The sequence below is a fragment of the Lontra canadensis genome, unplaced genomic scaffold, assembly GCF_010015895.1.
Source record: "Lontra canadensis isolate GAN:19392208 unplaced genomic scaffold, GSC_riverotter_1.0 scaffold15, whole genome shotgun sequence".
NCBI lineage: Eukaryota > Metazoa > Chordata > Mammalia > Carnivora > Mustelidae > Lontra > Lontra canadensis.
Window position 1 is genome coordinate 6,608,427 of NW_022631009.1, and position 17,249 is coordinate 6,625,675.

Consider the following 17,249-nt stretch of genomic DNA (forward strand, 5'->3'; position numbering starts at 1 on the left):
ATTTATCTTTAATGAATTCACCCAGAGGTGTTCAGCAATAGGTAGTTTGGAAAATGATCATAATTTGTGCAGAAAAGTCTTTTTTTTTTTTTTTTTTTTAAGATTGAGTGGTATGTGATTGAGCGAAGAAATAGACTCAGGGAAGTTCATCCTTGATATTCTCCGTTCCTTCAGGTCTCGCCACGAAGGAGGGCGGACTTCTTTTACAATTGCTTTTGATTTGCTGGAAGGCAAAATGGTCTTCTATTCTATATGATTTAGTACTAATTTGAGAGCAAATAATACATAAATATTTTCTTGATAGTATGTGTTATAGCAGCAGGCCTTTAGGACCAAGGGTTGTCAATCTTTGAGGTTTCTGAAAGGAACAGCAATTTATGACGTGTTAGGGTAAACAGTTGGATTACATTTCTGAGATACGTGTTCCATCAGGTAAAATCATTGTGATTACAGGCACTGGAACTGTAAGTAAGTTATGTGCTAAAAGGTTGAAAACGTAAAACAAGTATGCTTGTGCTTGACTACTAATCCCTCTTTGTATCTCTGCTAAATAACCTACAAGAAAAGGGAGAAAAGGATGTTTAAATAATAAAGCAGAAAAAGTGAATTATGTAATTTTAATAAATAATAAGCATTAATACAGCTCCAGGTAGTGTTTCATCAGTGGTCCAGCCATAGAATATTCCAGAACTCCAAGAATTACGAAAGATTGTAAAGAAGTTATTTTAGTTGGAAGTTATTTCTTTTGTTTGCTTTTTAAAATTTCCCTTAATTTCTTCTCTATTTTTTGATATATCCGTAAAGGCACAGGTTGTTATTTTAACATCCACACTCCATTGTTCAGAAGTGCATTGCAAATAAAAGCAAAAGAAGAGAATAGTTTTTAAGAGCTTTGCATATGCTTGACAGCAGAAGATAATAAATGTAAATAAATCTTTAATATTTCCCCTAATTCAGTTTGTGCCATGCAAATGCCAGGACTATAAAAACAAATCAACAAACATTTGAAGGAAAACAATATACATAACTTATTTTATATATTAAAAACAACTGTCAAACAATTATGATCTCATGTATTAGTTGGTTGTTTTGAAATATTCCTACTAGAATTAAAAAATGCTATGAGGGCCTTTGAGCTTAAACATATTGTGTCAATCAAGAGCATATGTAATATATCTAAAGCATAAGGTAAAAATTTTCTTCATAAATTATTTCATAAATAAATAAGTAATTTGCTTGAAAAAGTTTACAAAAATATTTGTGCTTTTATTAAGTTCTCTACAGATCTTTTGTGGTTAATGTAAATGGATTGATACAGACAGCATTTTGATCTGCTGTACTCTAACTTGAAATACAAAAAGTAACATGAAGAGAGTCTTCATTTCTCAGGCAAGCTTTAGCAAAATTGAGTCCGTGAAACTTCATTCATTAAATGTTTAAGTGACCATGAATTTGTTGGCTTCAGTACCTGAAGGGTAACTTTATCCTTTCAATTAAAGGACATAATTCACCCTCAGACCTTTGGCTTTAACTTTTTATATAATATATAATTTTGGGTATACTTAATGGTCAAATTTTGTATTATTACAGGTGGAAAAACACCAGCCATCTCAAGGGTTTTGTGCTTGCAAAAGCATGTAATTTAATTTTTTTGAACCAATTTAATCAATGATGGTTTCATGTGAGTAAATTTACACTCTTAATGATTGCCTTAGATTTGAGGGTGACGGAAAGGAAGATTACTTCCCCCTTTAAAATGCCATTTAATTCTTGGGGAGCAGAAGGAGATTAGGGGATAATCCTTGTGATATATTGTACTATTTAACTTTTCTGCTAAGATGCTGTAGCTTCAGATTTTATCAGATACCAGCTCCAGCAGTTTTAGGTGGTTTTAACCCTTTAAGTACAAATGGTTTTACCACTGAGGTGCCTATTTCAAATTTTATTTGATCTAATATTTTTCGTTAGTCATGGCTAAAGAATGTTTCACTCAGATCCTTTTTTTCTCCCTGAATAAAAATGCCTCTCACTGTGCTGTGCATATTTCCATAAAACTTGGTAAGCTAATTTATGGCTTAAAAAAGAAAATAAAGGTCTATATTTAATATATGAATACTTTTTACAGTGGAAATTGGTGGTGGACAGTATTAAATGACTCTAGTGTGGAAATATGCAGGTGGTCATTAGTAGCTGACTATGAGATTTACTCAGGATTTTGATATTAATTTTCCCTGCAAGCAGGACTATACATAAATCTAACTCTGTTCCCAAATTAATTTAAATTGATGATAACATATGAATAACTCCATGCATCTAAGGTTCATTGTCTTCTCACTCCTTTAGGGAATATATAGTTTGCCTCATTGTGAAATTACATTTTGACCACTCTATTACCTATTTTTTCTATTGCAAAAGAATTATTGCTTTTTTACTCATAGAGAGTGTATGGGTCACGCTACCAAAATCCTTCTGGAATAAAAATGCTACAAAAAGGAATTACATATCTGTCTGACTAGGCATATTAGGTAGAAATGAAGACCTTACAGAAAAGGGAGTAAGTTTCTAAAAGCATGGATTTATGTTTAAAAATTTTTTTTAATGATTGGCTTTTTCACTTCTGATGTTTCAAAAATATATTCATCTTTTAAAAGATGCAAGAATCATTTAGTGGAAAATATTTTGGAGGAAATTACTTCATCTTCATTTCACAGATTCATGATTGTACCTCTAAATTCTAATTTTAATCATTTTGTAGTTTGGAGAAGGAAGGATGCTTCTCCTTTTAGCACAAAATTACTTTAAACTGACTTTCACTGGAGGAAAAACATGCCACTTAAAGTCACCCAACTGAAGAAAACGAAGTCCAAACGCCCAAGAAATGTTTACTTAGTTTTTAACACCTACTATACTTCGAATCCTGTCATGGGTCTCTTTTATGCATTGTTGATCTTTAGAAGTTAAAAAAAGAAGAAGAAAAAAACCCGCTCAATTCAGTAATTTCACTGGAGGGAATTTCACTTAACAGTGAGAATATTTGGAGATGTGAAGTAGTAAAAAGAATGTCATGCTTTAATTCAGAGTTTCTTATCTGCTACTGAACCTCCAAAGATCAGCAGGTATTAATCTTGTTGCATTTGAATAATGTTCCCATTTTATCTATTTTGTAGTACCCCCTCTAAGCACCCATTGAGCTTGCTAGCTTCCCCCGGGCTCAGAAAACCATAGCAACCCCAGTCCGCACTTCTCCAACTCAGGATAGAGTTCAAGTTGTTCTGCTCAAGCCCTCTCGCCATCCAATGCATGGGAAACACTGACCACCGACTAGGTGTCCTAAGACTTCTTCTCGTCCTAGAAAAGGGGCGGGGGAGGGGCCGTACACGCACACACACACAATTCCGTGTCGTATGGGGAGAGAGAAGGGAAAGTAACATCCGAAAAGGTAGAAGCACTTTGAGAGTTCTTCTGATTGTTCATGATAGCATCTCCGGGTGCTCTGGGACCATCGGCTTGGCCGCCACGCACGGGCCCCCAGCTGCCCCCCAGCCCCCCAAGGTAGGTCCTAGCCTTTATCACATTATTCCTAAAGCTTTCGGTTTTTTCCTCGGTTTCCAGCCCGCACGTTCACACATGGGGGTGGGGGAGGAGGAGGGGGTAGAGGCGGGGCGGGAAGGTAGCTGGGTCCCCCGCTCCGCGCAGCTCTCATTTGCGGCGCTCCGACTCGGGCGAAGTTCTCGCGCAACCGGCACGCCGCGGCCGGGGCCGGTCCCTGCGGGCGGCGGCGGCGGCGGGTGCTCGGAGCCGGGCGGGGCGGCGGCGGCGGCGGCGGCGGCGGCGGCGGCGGCGGCACGGGGACGCGCGCTGTCTCTTTAAGGGAGCTCGGTCTGGGGTGGCGCTTTCCTCCGCGAAGGCTCCTTTGATATTAATAGTGTTGGTGTCTTGAAACTGACGTAATGCGCGGAGACTGAGGTCCTGACAAGCGATAACATTTCTGATAAAGACCCGATCTCACTGCAATCTCAAGCGTCCTCTTTTTGGTGCTGCTCGTTTCTCCAGACCCCGCGTCCTCTCGATCGCTCTCTCGCCTTCCTATTTTTTTTTTTTTTTTAAACAAAAAACAACACCCCCTCCCCTCTCCCACCCGGCACCGGGCACATCCTTGCTCTATTTCCTTTCTCTTTCTCTCTCTCACTCTCTCTCTCTCTCTCTCTTTTTATAAAGGGGGGGAGGGAAGGGAAAGGGGGGGAGGCAGGAAAGACCTTTTTCTCCCCCCCCTCCCCCCCAATAATCCAAGATCAACTCTGCAAACAACAGAAGACGGTTCATGGCTCTGGCCGCCGCGCCACCATCTTTCGGGCTGCCGAGGGTGTTCTTGACGATTAATCAACAGGTAAGGAGGGGCCCGGGCGGGCCGCGGGGCCGGGGGCCGCGGGGGGTAACGGGGGGCGCGGGCGCCCCTCGGCCGGGCCCGGGGCGCCGCAACGCGAGTGTTGCGCCCGCGCGTGTGTGCGCAAAATGTGGGCGATCGCGAGCGGGGAGCCCTGGGAATTAAAAGTGACTTTCTTTGGAAAAAAAAAAAAAAAAAAAAAAAAAAAAAAGAGGGGGAGTGTGCAGAAAGCCAAGCGCAGGCTTCTCGGGTTTCACATGCATTTTCTTTCTTCCTTTTTGCGCGTGTGATTTCTTTCTTTCTTCTCTTCTGCTCTCTTCCCCCCCTTCCTCTCCTCCTTTCGGTGGGTTTGAGGCAACTGAGCCTTAGAAACGAGCGACTTCAAACCGCAGTAGACCCTGGAGTCAGGAGGGTCAAGTTCAGCCGCCAGGGAGGAGGAAAAACAAATCCCCATTTGCCAAAAAAAGAAGTTTCAGGCCGGTGCCCCCTCCCCCTCGCAGCCCCACTCCCCCTCGCTGTCTCTTTCTGGCTGATTTTAATTCTCTCCTACCGGGCGCAGCGGAGGAGCTGGAGGTGGTTGGACCCGAGGGGCCGCCGCCGCCGCCGCCGCCGCCGCTGCAAGTTTTCTGGGGCTCCTGACAAGCCGGGAGCAGACTAGGCACCAGCATGCAGAGTAGTAAGTTGGGCCAACTTGGGAGGGTCGGGAGGGTCTCAGAGAGGGGCCTTGGTGTGGTTCCCAAAGTGGGAAAACAGCGCAGGAACTGGCATTGGCTTTGAAGAGTTTGCAAAGCCAGGCTTCAAACTTTTTCCCTTAAAGGCCCCGCTGGGCTGGAGAAGGAGGGTGTCGCATCCCTTGATGCACCCGCCTCTGCGTGGCTCAGGGCAGCTTGGCCGAAGGGTCTGTGCCCTGTCCGTGCCATGTGGCAGGGCCTTGCTGCCCAGGCGCTTCCGTCGGGGCTGAGGAAGGGGCAGACTTCCTCTGCGGCGCGGGTGATGCCCATGTGTCGCGGGTCAGCGGACACTGGACGGTGATTAAATGCCTGACAGCGGTGGGACATCCCGGCGGACGGGCGCTTCTCCTTCTGTCTAGTTCCTGTTTGGGTTCCAGAGAAACGCATCTTTGAAAGGCCAAGGCAAACATGGCTATCCCTTCAAATAACTCCAGGATTATAGGACCCCATGAATAATTTCAGGGTGAGGCGGAGGTGGGAGCTGTTTGAAGTGCAAAGCTGTTTTTGTGGCTGGGAAAGCTTTTTTGTTAGTACCTGTGTGAGATGGTGGTGCTTCTTCCCCGTTCCCCTGGGAAGTCAGTAACTGTTTTATGGCCTTGAGACTCTAAAGCAATTTAAGTTAGAAGGCTGGAAGGACTGGTGGGTTTCAGAGGGAATCTTGGACTGATTAAATTTGAGGTCTTGCTTTACTTCCTCATATGTCTTTAGGCCTCAGAATTGATACTGTTCAAAGTTTTTGAGTAAGGGCGGTGGATCTTACTGATGAATCAAAATTATGATAGAATATCCCTCCTAGTCCTATTTTGGAAAATCTCGGCCAGAGTTTTAAGTGAGGTAAGTGGTGAGAAGCAGAGCGGAGAAGTCAGATCGCAGAGAAGTTGGGCCGATTCATTGAACTTTTATAAAGGCACCAGGTGAACAGGGAAGGGTCTGAGAGGAAAAATAAGTACGAAGTGATCTCCAGATAGGACTGGGGAGAGAATTATAAAGAAATGATTACTCGAGGCCTGGTTGTTGGCTAAAATGATTGTTCAAAGGAAAAAATACTATAGGAACCTCTAGCCACTCTTCAAAGTCGTCCAGCTCTTAAGTTAAAACCTATGGATCTTGCTGGCATCATGTTACTTTCCTGCTGGTTTTAGGAAAAGTTGATCATTTAGAAAAGGCTGCCAGAGTTAAAAATGCAAGGGGCAGCAAAGGAAAGTAATGCGGCGGCCAGTTCTTGACGTGGACAAAATGAGAATGAAAGTTTCTGAGCTCACTGTTGTCAAGTTTCTTACATGTTGCTCATTTGCTTAGGACGCTTTCTCAGATATTCCATCGGTTAATGTAAAAAAGCAAACTCGCTCAAAAATGGTGTGGGCTTTTTTTCTCCAAGTCTGCCAGGGTTGTGAATAAATACAGGGTTTGTATGGGAAGATGAAGCGTTTCCTGTAAGTTGTGATGCTGACAGGACAGTCTGGAAATGATACCAACATTTTGAGGATTTTTTTTTTTTACCTTTAAGTGAAAGTTTATTAATGACATGCTTAATCTTAACAAGTCAAACATATTGTTCTTAGAGCTTATCTCTCCTCAGATTTCATAACTTCCTTTTAAAGCTTTACCCCTGGATGAAAACATCTCTAGAGTCAGTAAAATAGACAGGGCCATGAGCGTGCTGAAGTTGGACGATTATTTTTGAATATTAACAGTGTGAAAATAAAACTCCTGTTGGGGAGATGGAGTTCTAATGCCACATTCTGACTTGATTTCTCTAAATGTGAAGTATTCCTAGGGTTCATTAATACTCCGTTGGCTAAGTATTATTTGCCACGGGTGAGTTGATGTTTACGGCTTCCCAATATATCTATTATATGTTAGGATATATGTGTATAGAATGCTTTCCTACACGTAATAATCAAGTCTGACGCTCTCCAAGTAAATGGTGGAACACAGCAAGTTCCTTACAAAAAAAGTTTGTCACTCCTTTGAATTCTGGACGCTGTAAGGGTGTCTGCTGCTTTTTAGATGTTGTCCTTTGTCTCTGAAAGGTAACATGAAAAGTAAGGAGAAAGATGTCATAGTAGTGAGATCTGAGGCTGATTTTAGAGCTCAGCATTCTGATGATTAGTGTTTTAAACAATTTAATAAAATTTTTGCTTGAAAATAGGTTAGACTCTATAATAGTGTACTGATCATAAGTGAGTTGCACATGCCTCTCCCATATTTTCAGTATTATTTTTACTTTTCTTTTAAGTCACATACTACTTCTGAGTTTACTGTGATTTCCAGGGTACAGGTCTCTGTAATACACATAAGGGAATCTTCATTCATAAGGAAAACCTTCAAAACAGGGAAATGGATGCATCTGTTGAAAAGCTGCTTTTAAGATCTTAGTATTTCAGTGATGTTTCTAGTACTGTTGTTATTTGGGGTGTGTGTGTGTGTGTGTGCGCGTGTGCGTGCACGTGCAGAGAGAGAAATAAAGATCACAATTTGCTGTTAGTGATATGCACATTTCTATTAAGATATGCCAAAGGGTGTTAAGTTTTAATAAACTCTTTTCTTACCTTCTTTGTGGAAGTAAGTAGGTGTTACTGAAATTTTTGAAAAGACTTATAGAAAATTGTTTTTGAGCTAGAACTTTATTTTGATTTTGGAATGAGCACAGATATTGCTAACTGGCCTTTTAGTGTTTTTTAATAATGCATATACTATAGAAATTATTTTTTTTTTTTTACTTCACCGCCCCTTTGGGTAGCAAACAATAATAACACTGTGCTATTGTATGTAAAGCCAAATAGACTTTAAGAAATTTATGGGCAGGTGTTTATAATTGATTTAAAGGGAAAATTATTATTTTTGAAGTAAGTGATACACTTAAAATAAGATGACTGGTGCACATTAAAACATATTCTTATTAAGATAGTCTCTGGTGTGTAAAATGAAGCCATTCATTCAACAGACTGACAACTTTCCACTTGGTATTTGCCTTTGCTTAATTTAGTTTCCGCAGGACATCTAGTGTGGTAGTCTGCATCTGTTTTTGGCAGGCACAGAAAACTATAAACTGAGACAGTTCTGTCCCAAATATCGCAGCTCACAAGTTACAATCAATTTGATAAAAACAGGCAAGTTGTATGGACTTGTTTTCTGATGTTCATCCTTGCTCAAGCTTTCAGGTAACAGGTTTCTTTCTCTCCCCATTTTGCTGGTTATAACTACTAGTACCATGGATAACTAATTCTGAGTCCTGTTAATCATTTATCTACCTTATTTATTATTTATTGAAATTTGGGGAAATTCATGACAGCATCTCTAGACGTGGCTCTACTTTATGTGATGACTACAGCTCTTGGTATCATCAGACAGAAGGTAATGAATTCTTTGTTTCTATAATAGTTTTATAATTTATGAAGTTGCAGGACCCCCCTTAGCTAAAATATGAAGAAATTTACATCCTTTGCCAGATAGAAATCTCATCTTCCTCTCTGAAGTTCCTGTGATGGTCACGTATATAGAAGACTAACGCACTTTGCAGTTATTTCCATTGAAAAAAACTAAGCAGAGTTTTTTTTTACAATCATCAAAATTGTCTTCCTCAGGCTTTAACCAGTGGATTAAAGTAAATATTCGAAAATGCCAAGCGCTACTGTTCAGTAGCGAACAGAGCTGCAGAGGGAATAACCACTTTTAAAAATTTATCCTCAAATGTGAGTGGGTCTTAGGCTGTTTGTTTATTCGTATAGGATATTTGATTAGTTATATATGACCTTTATAAATACTGTTCTTAATATCACTCTTATGGTCACCTCTAGGGTTTTCCTATCACTTTGTGGTTTTCAGGTCCCTGGGAACTGAATTTGTTCGTCTTTGGTTTGGTTCTCTAATGGGTATAATAACGTGGGACTGGATTTAGTTTAGAAAGAGATCTTTGGGCTTAAGGAGACCTCTTAAACTGAATTTGGGGAAGGATCTGTGGATGAAAATTATTTGAGTTGTTGTTAGTTTGAGAAGAAGGCTGACTGGTAGCTAAGGCTATGGTAGCAATGTCGACTTTTTGTCCTCCCCACCCCCGCTATTTTTTTTTTTTTTCTAAGAGCACAAATCCAAGTAGCAAAAACAAAGATGAAATTATCTATGCACTTCAAATTTGAAGCCCCATTGGGAATCATTTTCTGATTCAAAGCTATAATTGAAATACAAATAACATCAAAATGCTCCCCTAAAAGACTTTAAGGGTATGCTTTTTGTCCTAAGCATGTTTCATTAAAAATAAGAAAGAAAACTTTTAATTTTTAAAATGTTTCTAGCTCTTTAAAAACCTGCAGTAAATACTTTACAAGTGGCTAGACACCTTCCCTGGTGGTTTAGTTTATACAAGCAGGAAACTTTCTCTCCTACTCTTTCTCTCTTTCTTGTTTTCTTTAAACCAACTGACGTAATGCCAAACTTTGCTTTAAAAGAACAGACAGAAGTAATTGGTAGCTTTTAACTTTTAATAATGTTCTGGATTGGTTTTAGTGGCCAAAATGCCATTTAAAAAAAAAAAAAAGTTCAAGTAAGAACGGGCTTGTGGCCTGAGGAAGAAAGGCTCTGTTGATGCAGTTATTTTTATTCTTGTTTTTCAATCTGTTATTAAAAATCTTTCCTGCTGAGCACTGCTGGATTTCTCCAATTGCTCTCTGTGATGGCTGGTGCATTTCAGGTTACCGTAACTTAAACAGTTTTTGGGTTTTGGGGAGAGTGGGTATTTGTGTTGTGTGATTTCTTTCTTATTTGGAAAAAAAAAAACCATTGTTTTTGTTTCAACTGAGATGAATTAATTAAGATTATCAATGGCGACAGGTCAATGAATGTGTTTATATAAAGAATGCTACACCTGTTAGCAAGAGCCTGAAATGTGGAAGTTTAATTGTGACATTAATCATTTTTATGTGCAGAGGAAGGAAAATAGATGAAACTTTACAAAAATATATTTTTAGATTGAAAACGTTAATTTTAAGGATCGCTGTGTTTCTACTGGTGGTTCTTCTATTCGCACAATTTTAAATAATTTTTTAACCCTGTGTATCACACGGTGTTTTTAGTTTCCTTTTTTTTTTTTTTTTTTTTTTAAATCGTCATTTTCTCTCTTCCTGACCTTACACAGGCAAACAGAACTTTCTCCAGCTCAGAGACGTGTTGGTGATGTTCATTGACATCAAGGTAACTTCAGAAGCTGGCAAGTAGGAACATCTTTTCGGAGGGCAGAAAGATTTGTGCCAGTTTTTCCTTCCTTGGGGAAAGATACTCCACCCAGAAACGGGGCCCTCCGCCCCATTCGGTGGGCCAGAACTGAGTATCAATGTTGCTGGTGTGAATTTTTCGTAAGGTCTAAATCTTCTGGTTACTTGTCTTGGACTTGGTTTTTAACCCTAAATTTGTTTTGAGAGTTTTTGTTTACTTTTTCGTTACACAGAGCGTATTTTAAAAAAATAATATATCCTGAAATTAGATATCACGGAGATACCTTAAGATGTCTTTTAAGGCTTTTACAATTACAAAAGTATTCCGCATGTTCAGGGAAGTTGACGTGTTCTCTGCATAGAAATTTGACAGTTTTGACTTACCTTATGTCTTTCTCAGTTTTTCTTTGAGAGCTAAGATTTTAGTTCAAATCAGGGGCATTCTCTCTTTGCTAACTACTCCTTTTCTTACGGATTTGTCAGGAAAAACTTTAGGAACTGAGGCTGTAGGTTGTTCGCATGGAGCATGGTGAGAGTATCTTAGTCTTACTTTATTTTTCACAGAGTTTTCAGACATAAATTTAGTTATGGGTTTCTCTGCAATGGCATTTTTATTTAATGAATGTCGGTTTATTATTTCAAAACTGAGGGAACAGTAATAAAGTTTAGCAAGAAGGAAAAAAAAAAGGCAGAGGGTGGTGTTCCGAGCTCCAGTCCTTTAACATCAGCAGTGTGTGTTCTGTTTAGTGGTGGGGAGGGGTTGGGGAAGCTTTGTGGGAGATGATACCAAAAAAAAAAAAAAAAAAAAAAAAAAAAAAATCCATCATTTGCGCATATGATCCCCTCCCCTTAAGGTTTACTTAAACAATATGTTTCAGTTTTGCCTCAAACCATTCCGCACCACTTCTGCTCCAAAGAACCCACCACTATCTTGGCTCCTGAGAGATTAAGGATGACACTTTCAGTTGTATAATGAACTGCAGTATTGTTTGAACAAAGGTAACATATTTTGATTTGTATAATTTTTTGGTAGTTACTAATAGGATACCTCTAATATGAGAGGAAAGCTAGCAGTGGAAATACCTGCAAATGCTTGTAGTATCCACGGTAGCTATACTGTGTTTAAATTATTGCTGGGGTGTGTGCATGCGGTTGTGGGTGTGTGGTACGGGTGTCATGTATGTGCACTGACAACAGGCAGCTACACCTGGATGGTGGATTCTAATATGGGAGACCACTAACTCTGCCCTTTAAACAGGAATCTTTTAAGGAGTTACATGACCTACTTTACGAAGTCTAGAAGTTTGAAATGGGTATGGGGTTTAAACCTAATGAGGACATCATTATCATAATACTCCTATCTGCTCTGAATTTACTAAGCAGTTTCAAAAATGACAAGGAACTATAAATCAAAATGCCCCCTTTCACTGTATTTTTCAGAAATGCTTCTGAAGAAGAACTTTTTAAAGTCCCATTTGTTTCTGTTGAGGGGAGCAGTTCAGTGGCAGAGCTGTTTCCGAATATTATCTTTTTATGGGATAGTACTTCATAGCTTACGCTTCTATCCCAAAACGTTATGTAGAAATAATATGGAACAAGTAAAGACTCCGTACTGTGACCCAGTGCGTTTTTCCCTAGGGTGATGGATTCTGTGCGTCACACCAGTGCGATGCTATTTGCCAGGCTTGTAATACTGGTTTTGAGGGTTGCTGTATGTCCTATTTCATCAAGCAACACAATACAACAACTTTGGTATCTAGGTAATTGACACAGTCAAAATAGGCTCTGGAAAATGTTCCAAATACTTCTAACTTAGAAGTTAACTTATATGTTCAATTTGTTTAACATTTGAGTAAACAATGACTCATTGTCAGCTATTTAAGCCTTCTATAGTGGATAGTGTTAGAAGGAAATATACAAGTGCCCATAGTTTATTTTGTTTCTTTTTTCCTTTATTTGAAGGGACCATGGTTCTCCTGTTTGCATTTCTAATTGCTCTGTTAATCATTTTGTATTCCTGATAGTAAGTAGTCTAGTATTATGGAGAATAATAAACATATTCATAGAAAGTATCTAATGTATATGTCCTAAGCTTTAAAAAACAATAATAATATATTATTTGAGTATTAGAATAACCTAGAATGAACCCAGGATAGGATGATAAATACACCACAGCTGCTCCTTAGACATTTAATATATTTTAGCTGTAGAAAAAAAAAAAAAAAGATAAAAAAGATTCCAAAGCCTCAGAGCTTTTTCACTTGTAGAATCTGGATAGAATTTACAAAACTTACTAATCAACAAATACTTTTAATATAACATGTGCTTCTCGATTAGATTCTACGACATGGCTTTCAGTGGATTCTTGTAGATCAGTATTGCAGTTTTTCCTTATAAAAACATATTATGTCTGAGATCAGACACATCTATAAATAGTGTAAATATATAGGGCAGGAGTTGATTTGTGGAATCTGTTTTCTCTATTACGTGATACATTTCACGTGCAAAGGGATCAGGCATTATTAATCTAGTTTTAGCTTTATTTTCTCTGAGCTATGCACAAGTGCAGCATATGAATTTGTGACTTCATATTAACTTAGTGCGTACATGTACATACACATATCTGTATTCTCACTCATATAGAATGTTTCGCATTACAGGCACTGAATGGAATTTTAACGTTGTACACATTTTTTAAAATGACTTTAACGTTTGTAATACCCATTTTAATTACTTGATGTATCCCAACACCTTTTTGAGGGTTAATTTAATTATAGTTTTGTTTCTGAAAGGAGAGCAAGATTGGCAAAACACTTTAAAAACTAACTTCTTGTGACTTCTCTGTGATGTCATTATCCAGACATCATCTTTAGCTCTGAAACACATGGAAATAAATACATCAGACTGTTAATGCTCTCAATACTATTAAGTAGTTCTGAACGTATAAAAGATCCCGAAAGAGATTTTGGCTTTTGTTTCAGCTTTATTTTATGATGCCACTAAATTTTTTTGAAAGAGAATCTCACTCCCTGTGATTTTTAAAAAATACCATTCAACTGATGAAGTTAATACCAGTTATATATCTATTAATTTTAGTCAAGACCCATGTTACTAATTTTTCTCATGGCATGTTAGCCCAGTTGTTGAATGATTAATAATTCTTTTATCAACTGTTCCTGGATATACCTTGAGATCTTTTAAAACCACGTATTTGCTGTATCTGGCCTTTGAATTTTTATGTTAATAAATTGATTTGATTATGAATTGGAGAAACACAACTGATTATATTTAATACCATATTTAGCTTATTATTGGAAGTATCATTGCAAAATTTTCACATCAGTTCTTCAAGGTTAGGTACGTTTTAGAAAATAACTTAGGTATAAGTGACTAGTGGAAGCAATTACATACAAGCAAGGAGTAATACGAAACATTATTTTCTGTAACTTGTAAGCAAATCCTAAGAGTTGTTTCTCTTTTGCATTTAGGACAAATTTGCATTACATTCATGACATGAAAGATGTGGTAAATTACTGTAAGAAACTCACTGTCATCTAAACCTCAATGACTGTGAACTCTTTATTTAACTCTCTATCCCATTACTTTTTATTCTACTTTTAAATGTCCTGTTCTCAAGACAATTTCTGTTGTTGAAAGAGTGTCCTAATTATTTACATTTCACTTTTTCTTTGTCTCCTGATAAACTTTAAGAAAACTGTCACTTGTAAGATTTTAAGCCGATAGTAGGAATCATAATGTACACATTTTATGTATAAATATGTACATGATTTTGCGTGTTCAGTTTGTCAGACATTTAACTCTTAAGTGTTACACATACTTGTGTGTACTTATGTACATACCTATCACATATTTTTACTCCTAGAAATGCTCTATACATCATTATTAATTTTAATTATGTATATACATGCTCTTCTCACTCCCCAAGTAATTTGATATATCATTGACAATAATAAACACTTAGAAATGAGCCCAGTAATGACTAGAAATGGAAAATAGGGGGATGGATATTAATGTAAGCAGGTTTTCCTCTTTTTTGTTTGTGTCATGTTCAGTTGCTATTTAAAAAGATATATGTGTGTGTGTAGATATATATGTGTGTGTATATGTATCTGAACAGAAGGCGAGATATGGATACTGTACAATCCATTATAACGTAAGGAACTATTGCAATATAGGGCTTTATTTATTTATATATTTTTGACACAGGAAACTTTGACCCCTTTGCCTGTGGTACTTGGGAATTTTAGATAAACCCCATTGGGGTCACACTCATCAGTTCCGGCTTTGCGTGACAAAAAGCATTCTCTAGCTTCTGGTGCGCTAGCTACTGTGCTGTTTTCCTTCAGGACTGGAAGTCCTGTAAGTTAATTTGGCACTTGAAAGCACTACTAGAATTTTTCCTTTTTGAAAATCCTCTGGATGGTTTTCAGAGGAGTAAGCAGAGATCACGGGCAGCGTGATGTTCATTTCAGGATGCTAAAGGAAATTACACTGGGAGCAGGCTTGCTTCCTCTAGATTATTCTGCCATACTTTATTACCATTTTTTTTTTCCATTTTTGTTTTCTCCTCTTTGGGATCTAATATTTCAGTTTAAGGAGGAATAAAGATTTCTCTTTTAGTGGAAAAATATGCTACCTATAGGGTTTTTACCTACATTTCTTCATAGTATGTACATTTGGAGGGGGGGAGCAGTATAAGAAGAAGAAGAAACTTGTATACTATAAAATGATAATATGCTTTTGTTTGCTGTTGAACAGGCCTTTGCCATTCCATTTCTATGAGGAAATGCATTGAATGAAATTAAATAAAGTTGTGGTATAATTTTGAAATGATTGTAAGCACCAAATGTGACATATTTCTGGCAGAAAGATTAAGACAATGTTAGTTTTTCAGTGCTTCCACCAAACTCTGTATTCCAAGTTTATAAATATGAATTTGGCCATTTGATCACAGATGATGTTTGATATGAATGTATCTTGATTCAGGGAAGAAAGTACTTAAATTATTCTCGCCATCAGTATGCTTTAGATCCGTAAGAAATACAATGCCAAGTATCATGCTGTCAGTCCTTTGAGATTTTTTAGTAAAGAGTTTTACTTGTTTATAGTAGCTTATATTCAGTGATATCAAGCACAGGCTGCTTAACATATTTGTGCCTTGAGCTCTAGTTGAAGTTCAATAAATGATTGTTATTTCCACCGAGATTTAGGGAGTAATAATGTACTAGAATAGTAGCCATCTCCTAATGATGGTTCTGAGGTTTGGAATTTGTAACTGATTTTTAGGAGATATAGCATAAATATAATAATTGGTAGAAATATTTAGAGTGATCACCTTTTATACAAGTTAGTTCTGTCTTTCATGTCTAGGAAAATATAGCAGTGAATGTTTGCTTTTTGTATGTTTTGTCTCCAAGCAGAGGAAACTGACAGTTTTATGTTTTAAGTGCCGAAAGTTGTTCTTGGCTAAGCAGTCCCTGAGTTAATCACTGGGATGTTAACTTGAATTTTTGTCTTTGAAAAGTTTTCGAATTTTAAAGCGAAATATGCTTCCATTATTTCCAAATTGACATCCTGCGCCCTGGATTGGTTTTTAGAGAAATGTTTTCCAAATTTTCTTGGATTGCTTGAAGTCCATTGATTTTGAAATATTTAGTTTTGTTTTTTTAAGCTTTTCTGAAAGGAGAGGAAAATTTCATCTTTTTAGGATTTTCTTCTTATAGAACTCTTATTATTTACCGCTAACTGCAAATTAATTTTGCATTTATTTTGTATACTTTTTTTCCTTTCGTGTTCTTTTCAGAAACTCATTTTGATGCATCAGAAACTGAGAGAACAGTGATTTCAGCTCTCCCGCCACCCCTTTCTGTGATAAGATATTGTGGCCATTGCTAAGGAGTCACTACAGAAAGATCCTGTCTTATGTCATTTGCACAATTTCATTATTACTTCAGAAGAGTGATATCTGAAAATCATGTATTTATTCTAATTGCAAATATTGTGAATGGTGTAAAATTACATGACATTTAGCTTTTTCTCATTTGCGTCTTAGGCAACTGGTGTCTAAGAATTTGTTTGAAGGAGAAAGAAAAAGTATTATAACCAGCTTTGAAATTAAGCAGTCTTGTGGAATTCTCCAAAATGAATACAAAAATATAAAATACTGTCAGCACATGGGGTTAAAATTAACTTTATATGTATAGTGGTGGCTTTAACCTGACATATTTTAATGTAAAGGATGTTTTAGTACCAAGATGATTTTCTCTCATATTGTCTGTATTTTATTTTTTGCAAACTGCTTAAAATGATTGGCATCCTTAAATTATGGTTATGTGTAAAACAAATAAGGCTTCTATTATAAAGAAACAATAGCTCTGAGCATTCATCTTAAAAGACTATTTTAAAATATTTTCATTTGCAACGAATACATCAGGCCCAAAGGAAATAGATAGTATCCCTAACACATCGCCCACACTATTCTCTCCAAGTGAAATTGACTCAGAGAGTGCATTAGCTCTGCTCCTAGTGGATTGATTTCATAGTATTTTGGTGTCTCTGCTGGTAGAAGTGTAGATATTTCAAGCAACCACCACCTCCTTCTTTGGCTTCTCTGGTATCAGGTGAACATTCTGCCAAAACTTTTGGTCCTGGCTAGTGTAACCAAAAGCACGTTGTGGAATTGGGCTGATGGGATAATTTCAAGTCATGTTTGATATGGTATTCTGAAAAAATAATTTTAAAAAACTTACCTATTTGGAATAGAGTGGAAGAGCTGGTACGGAATTTTTAGATTTAATTCGAAGAATTAAAACAGTTCTATAGATGCATTTCTCCTTTTCCTAATGTGGGAGAAAGTGGGGTTTATTTGGGTAAACACCTTTGAGAAATAATCGGTTAACTTAT

The 17,249-nt window shown here is 37.6% G+C and overlaps 1 protein-coding gene across 4 annotated transcripts in view; it reads left to right on the plus strand.

Moving 5' to 3' along the window:
* Nucleotides 1-3,844: 3,844 nt before the first annotated feature.
* The window catches only part of TRPS1 (transcriptional repressor GATA binding 1), a 253,640-nt gene continuing 240,235 nt past the window's right edge, over nt 3,845-17,249 (plus strand). For all 4 annotated transcript variants that reach the window (XM_032858441.1, XM_032858444.1, XM_032858442.1 and 1 more), the window contains exon 1: nt 3,845-4,387. The gene's annotated coding sequence lies outside the window, so the exon portion shown is untranslated. The remainder of the gene's footprint in view (nt 4,388-17,249) is intronic.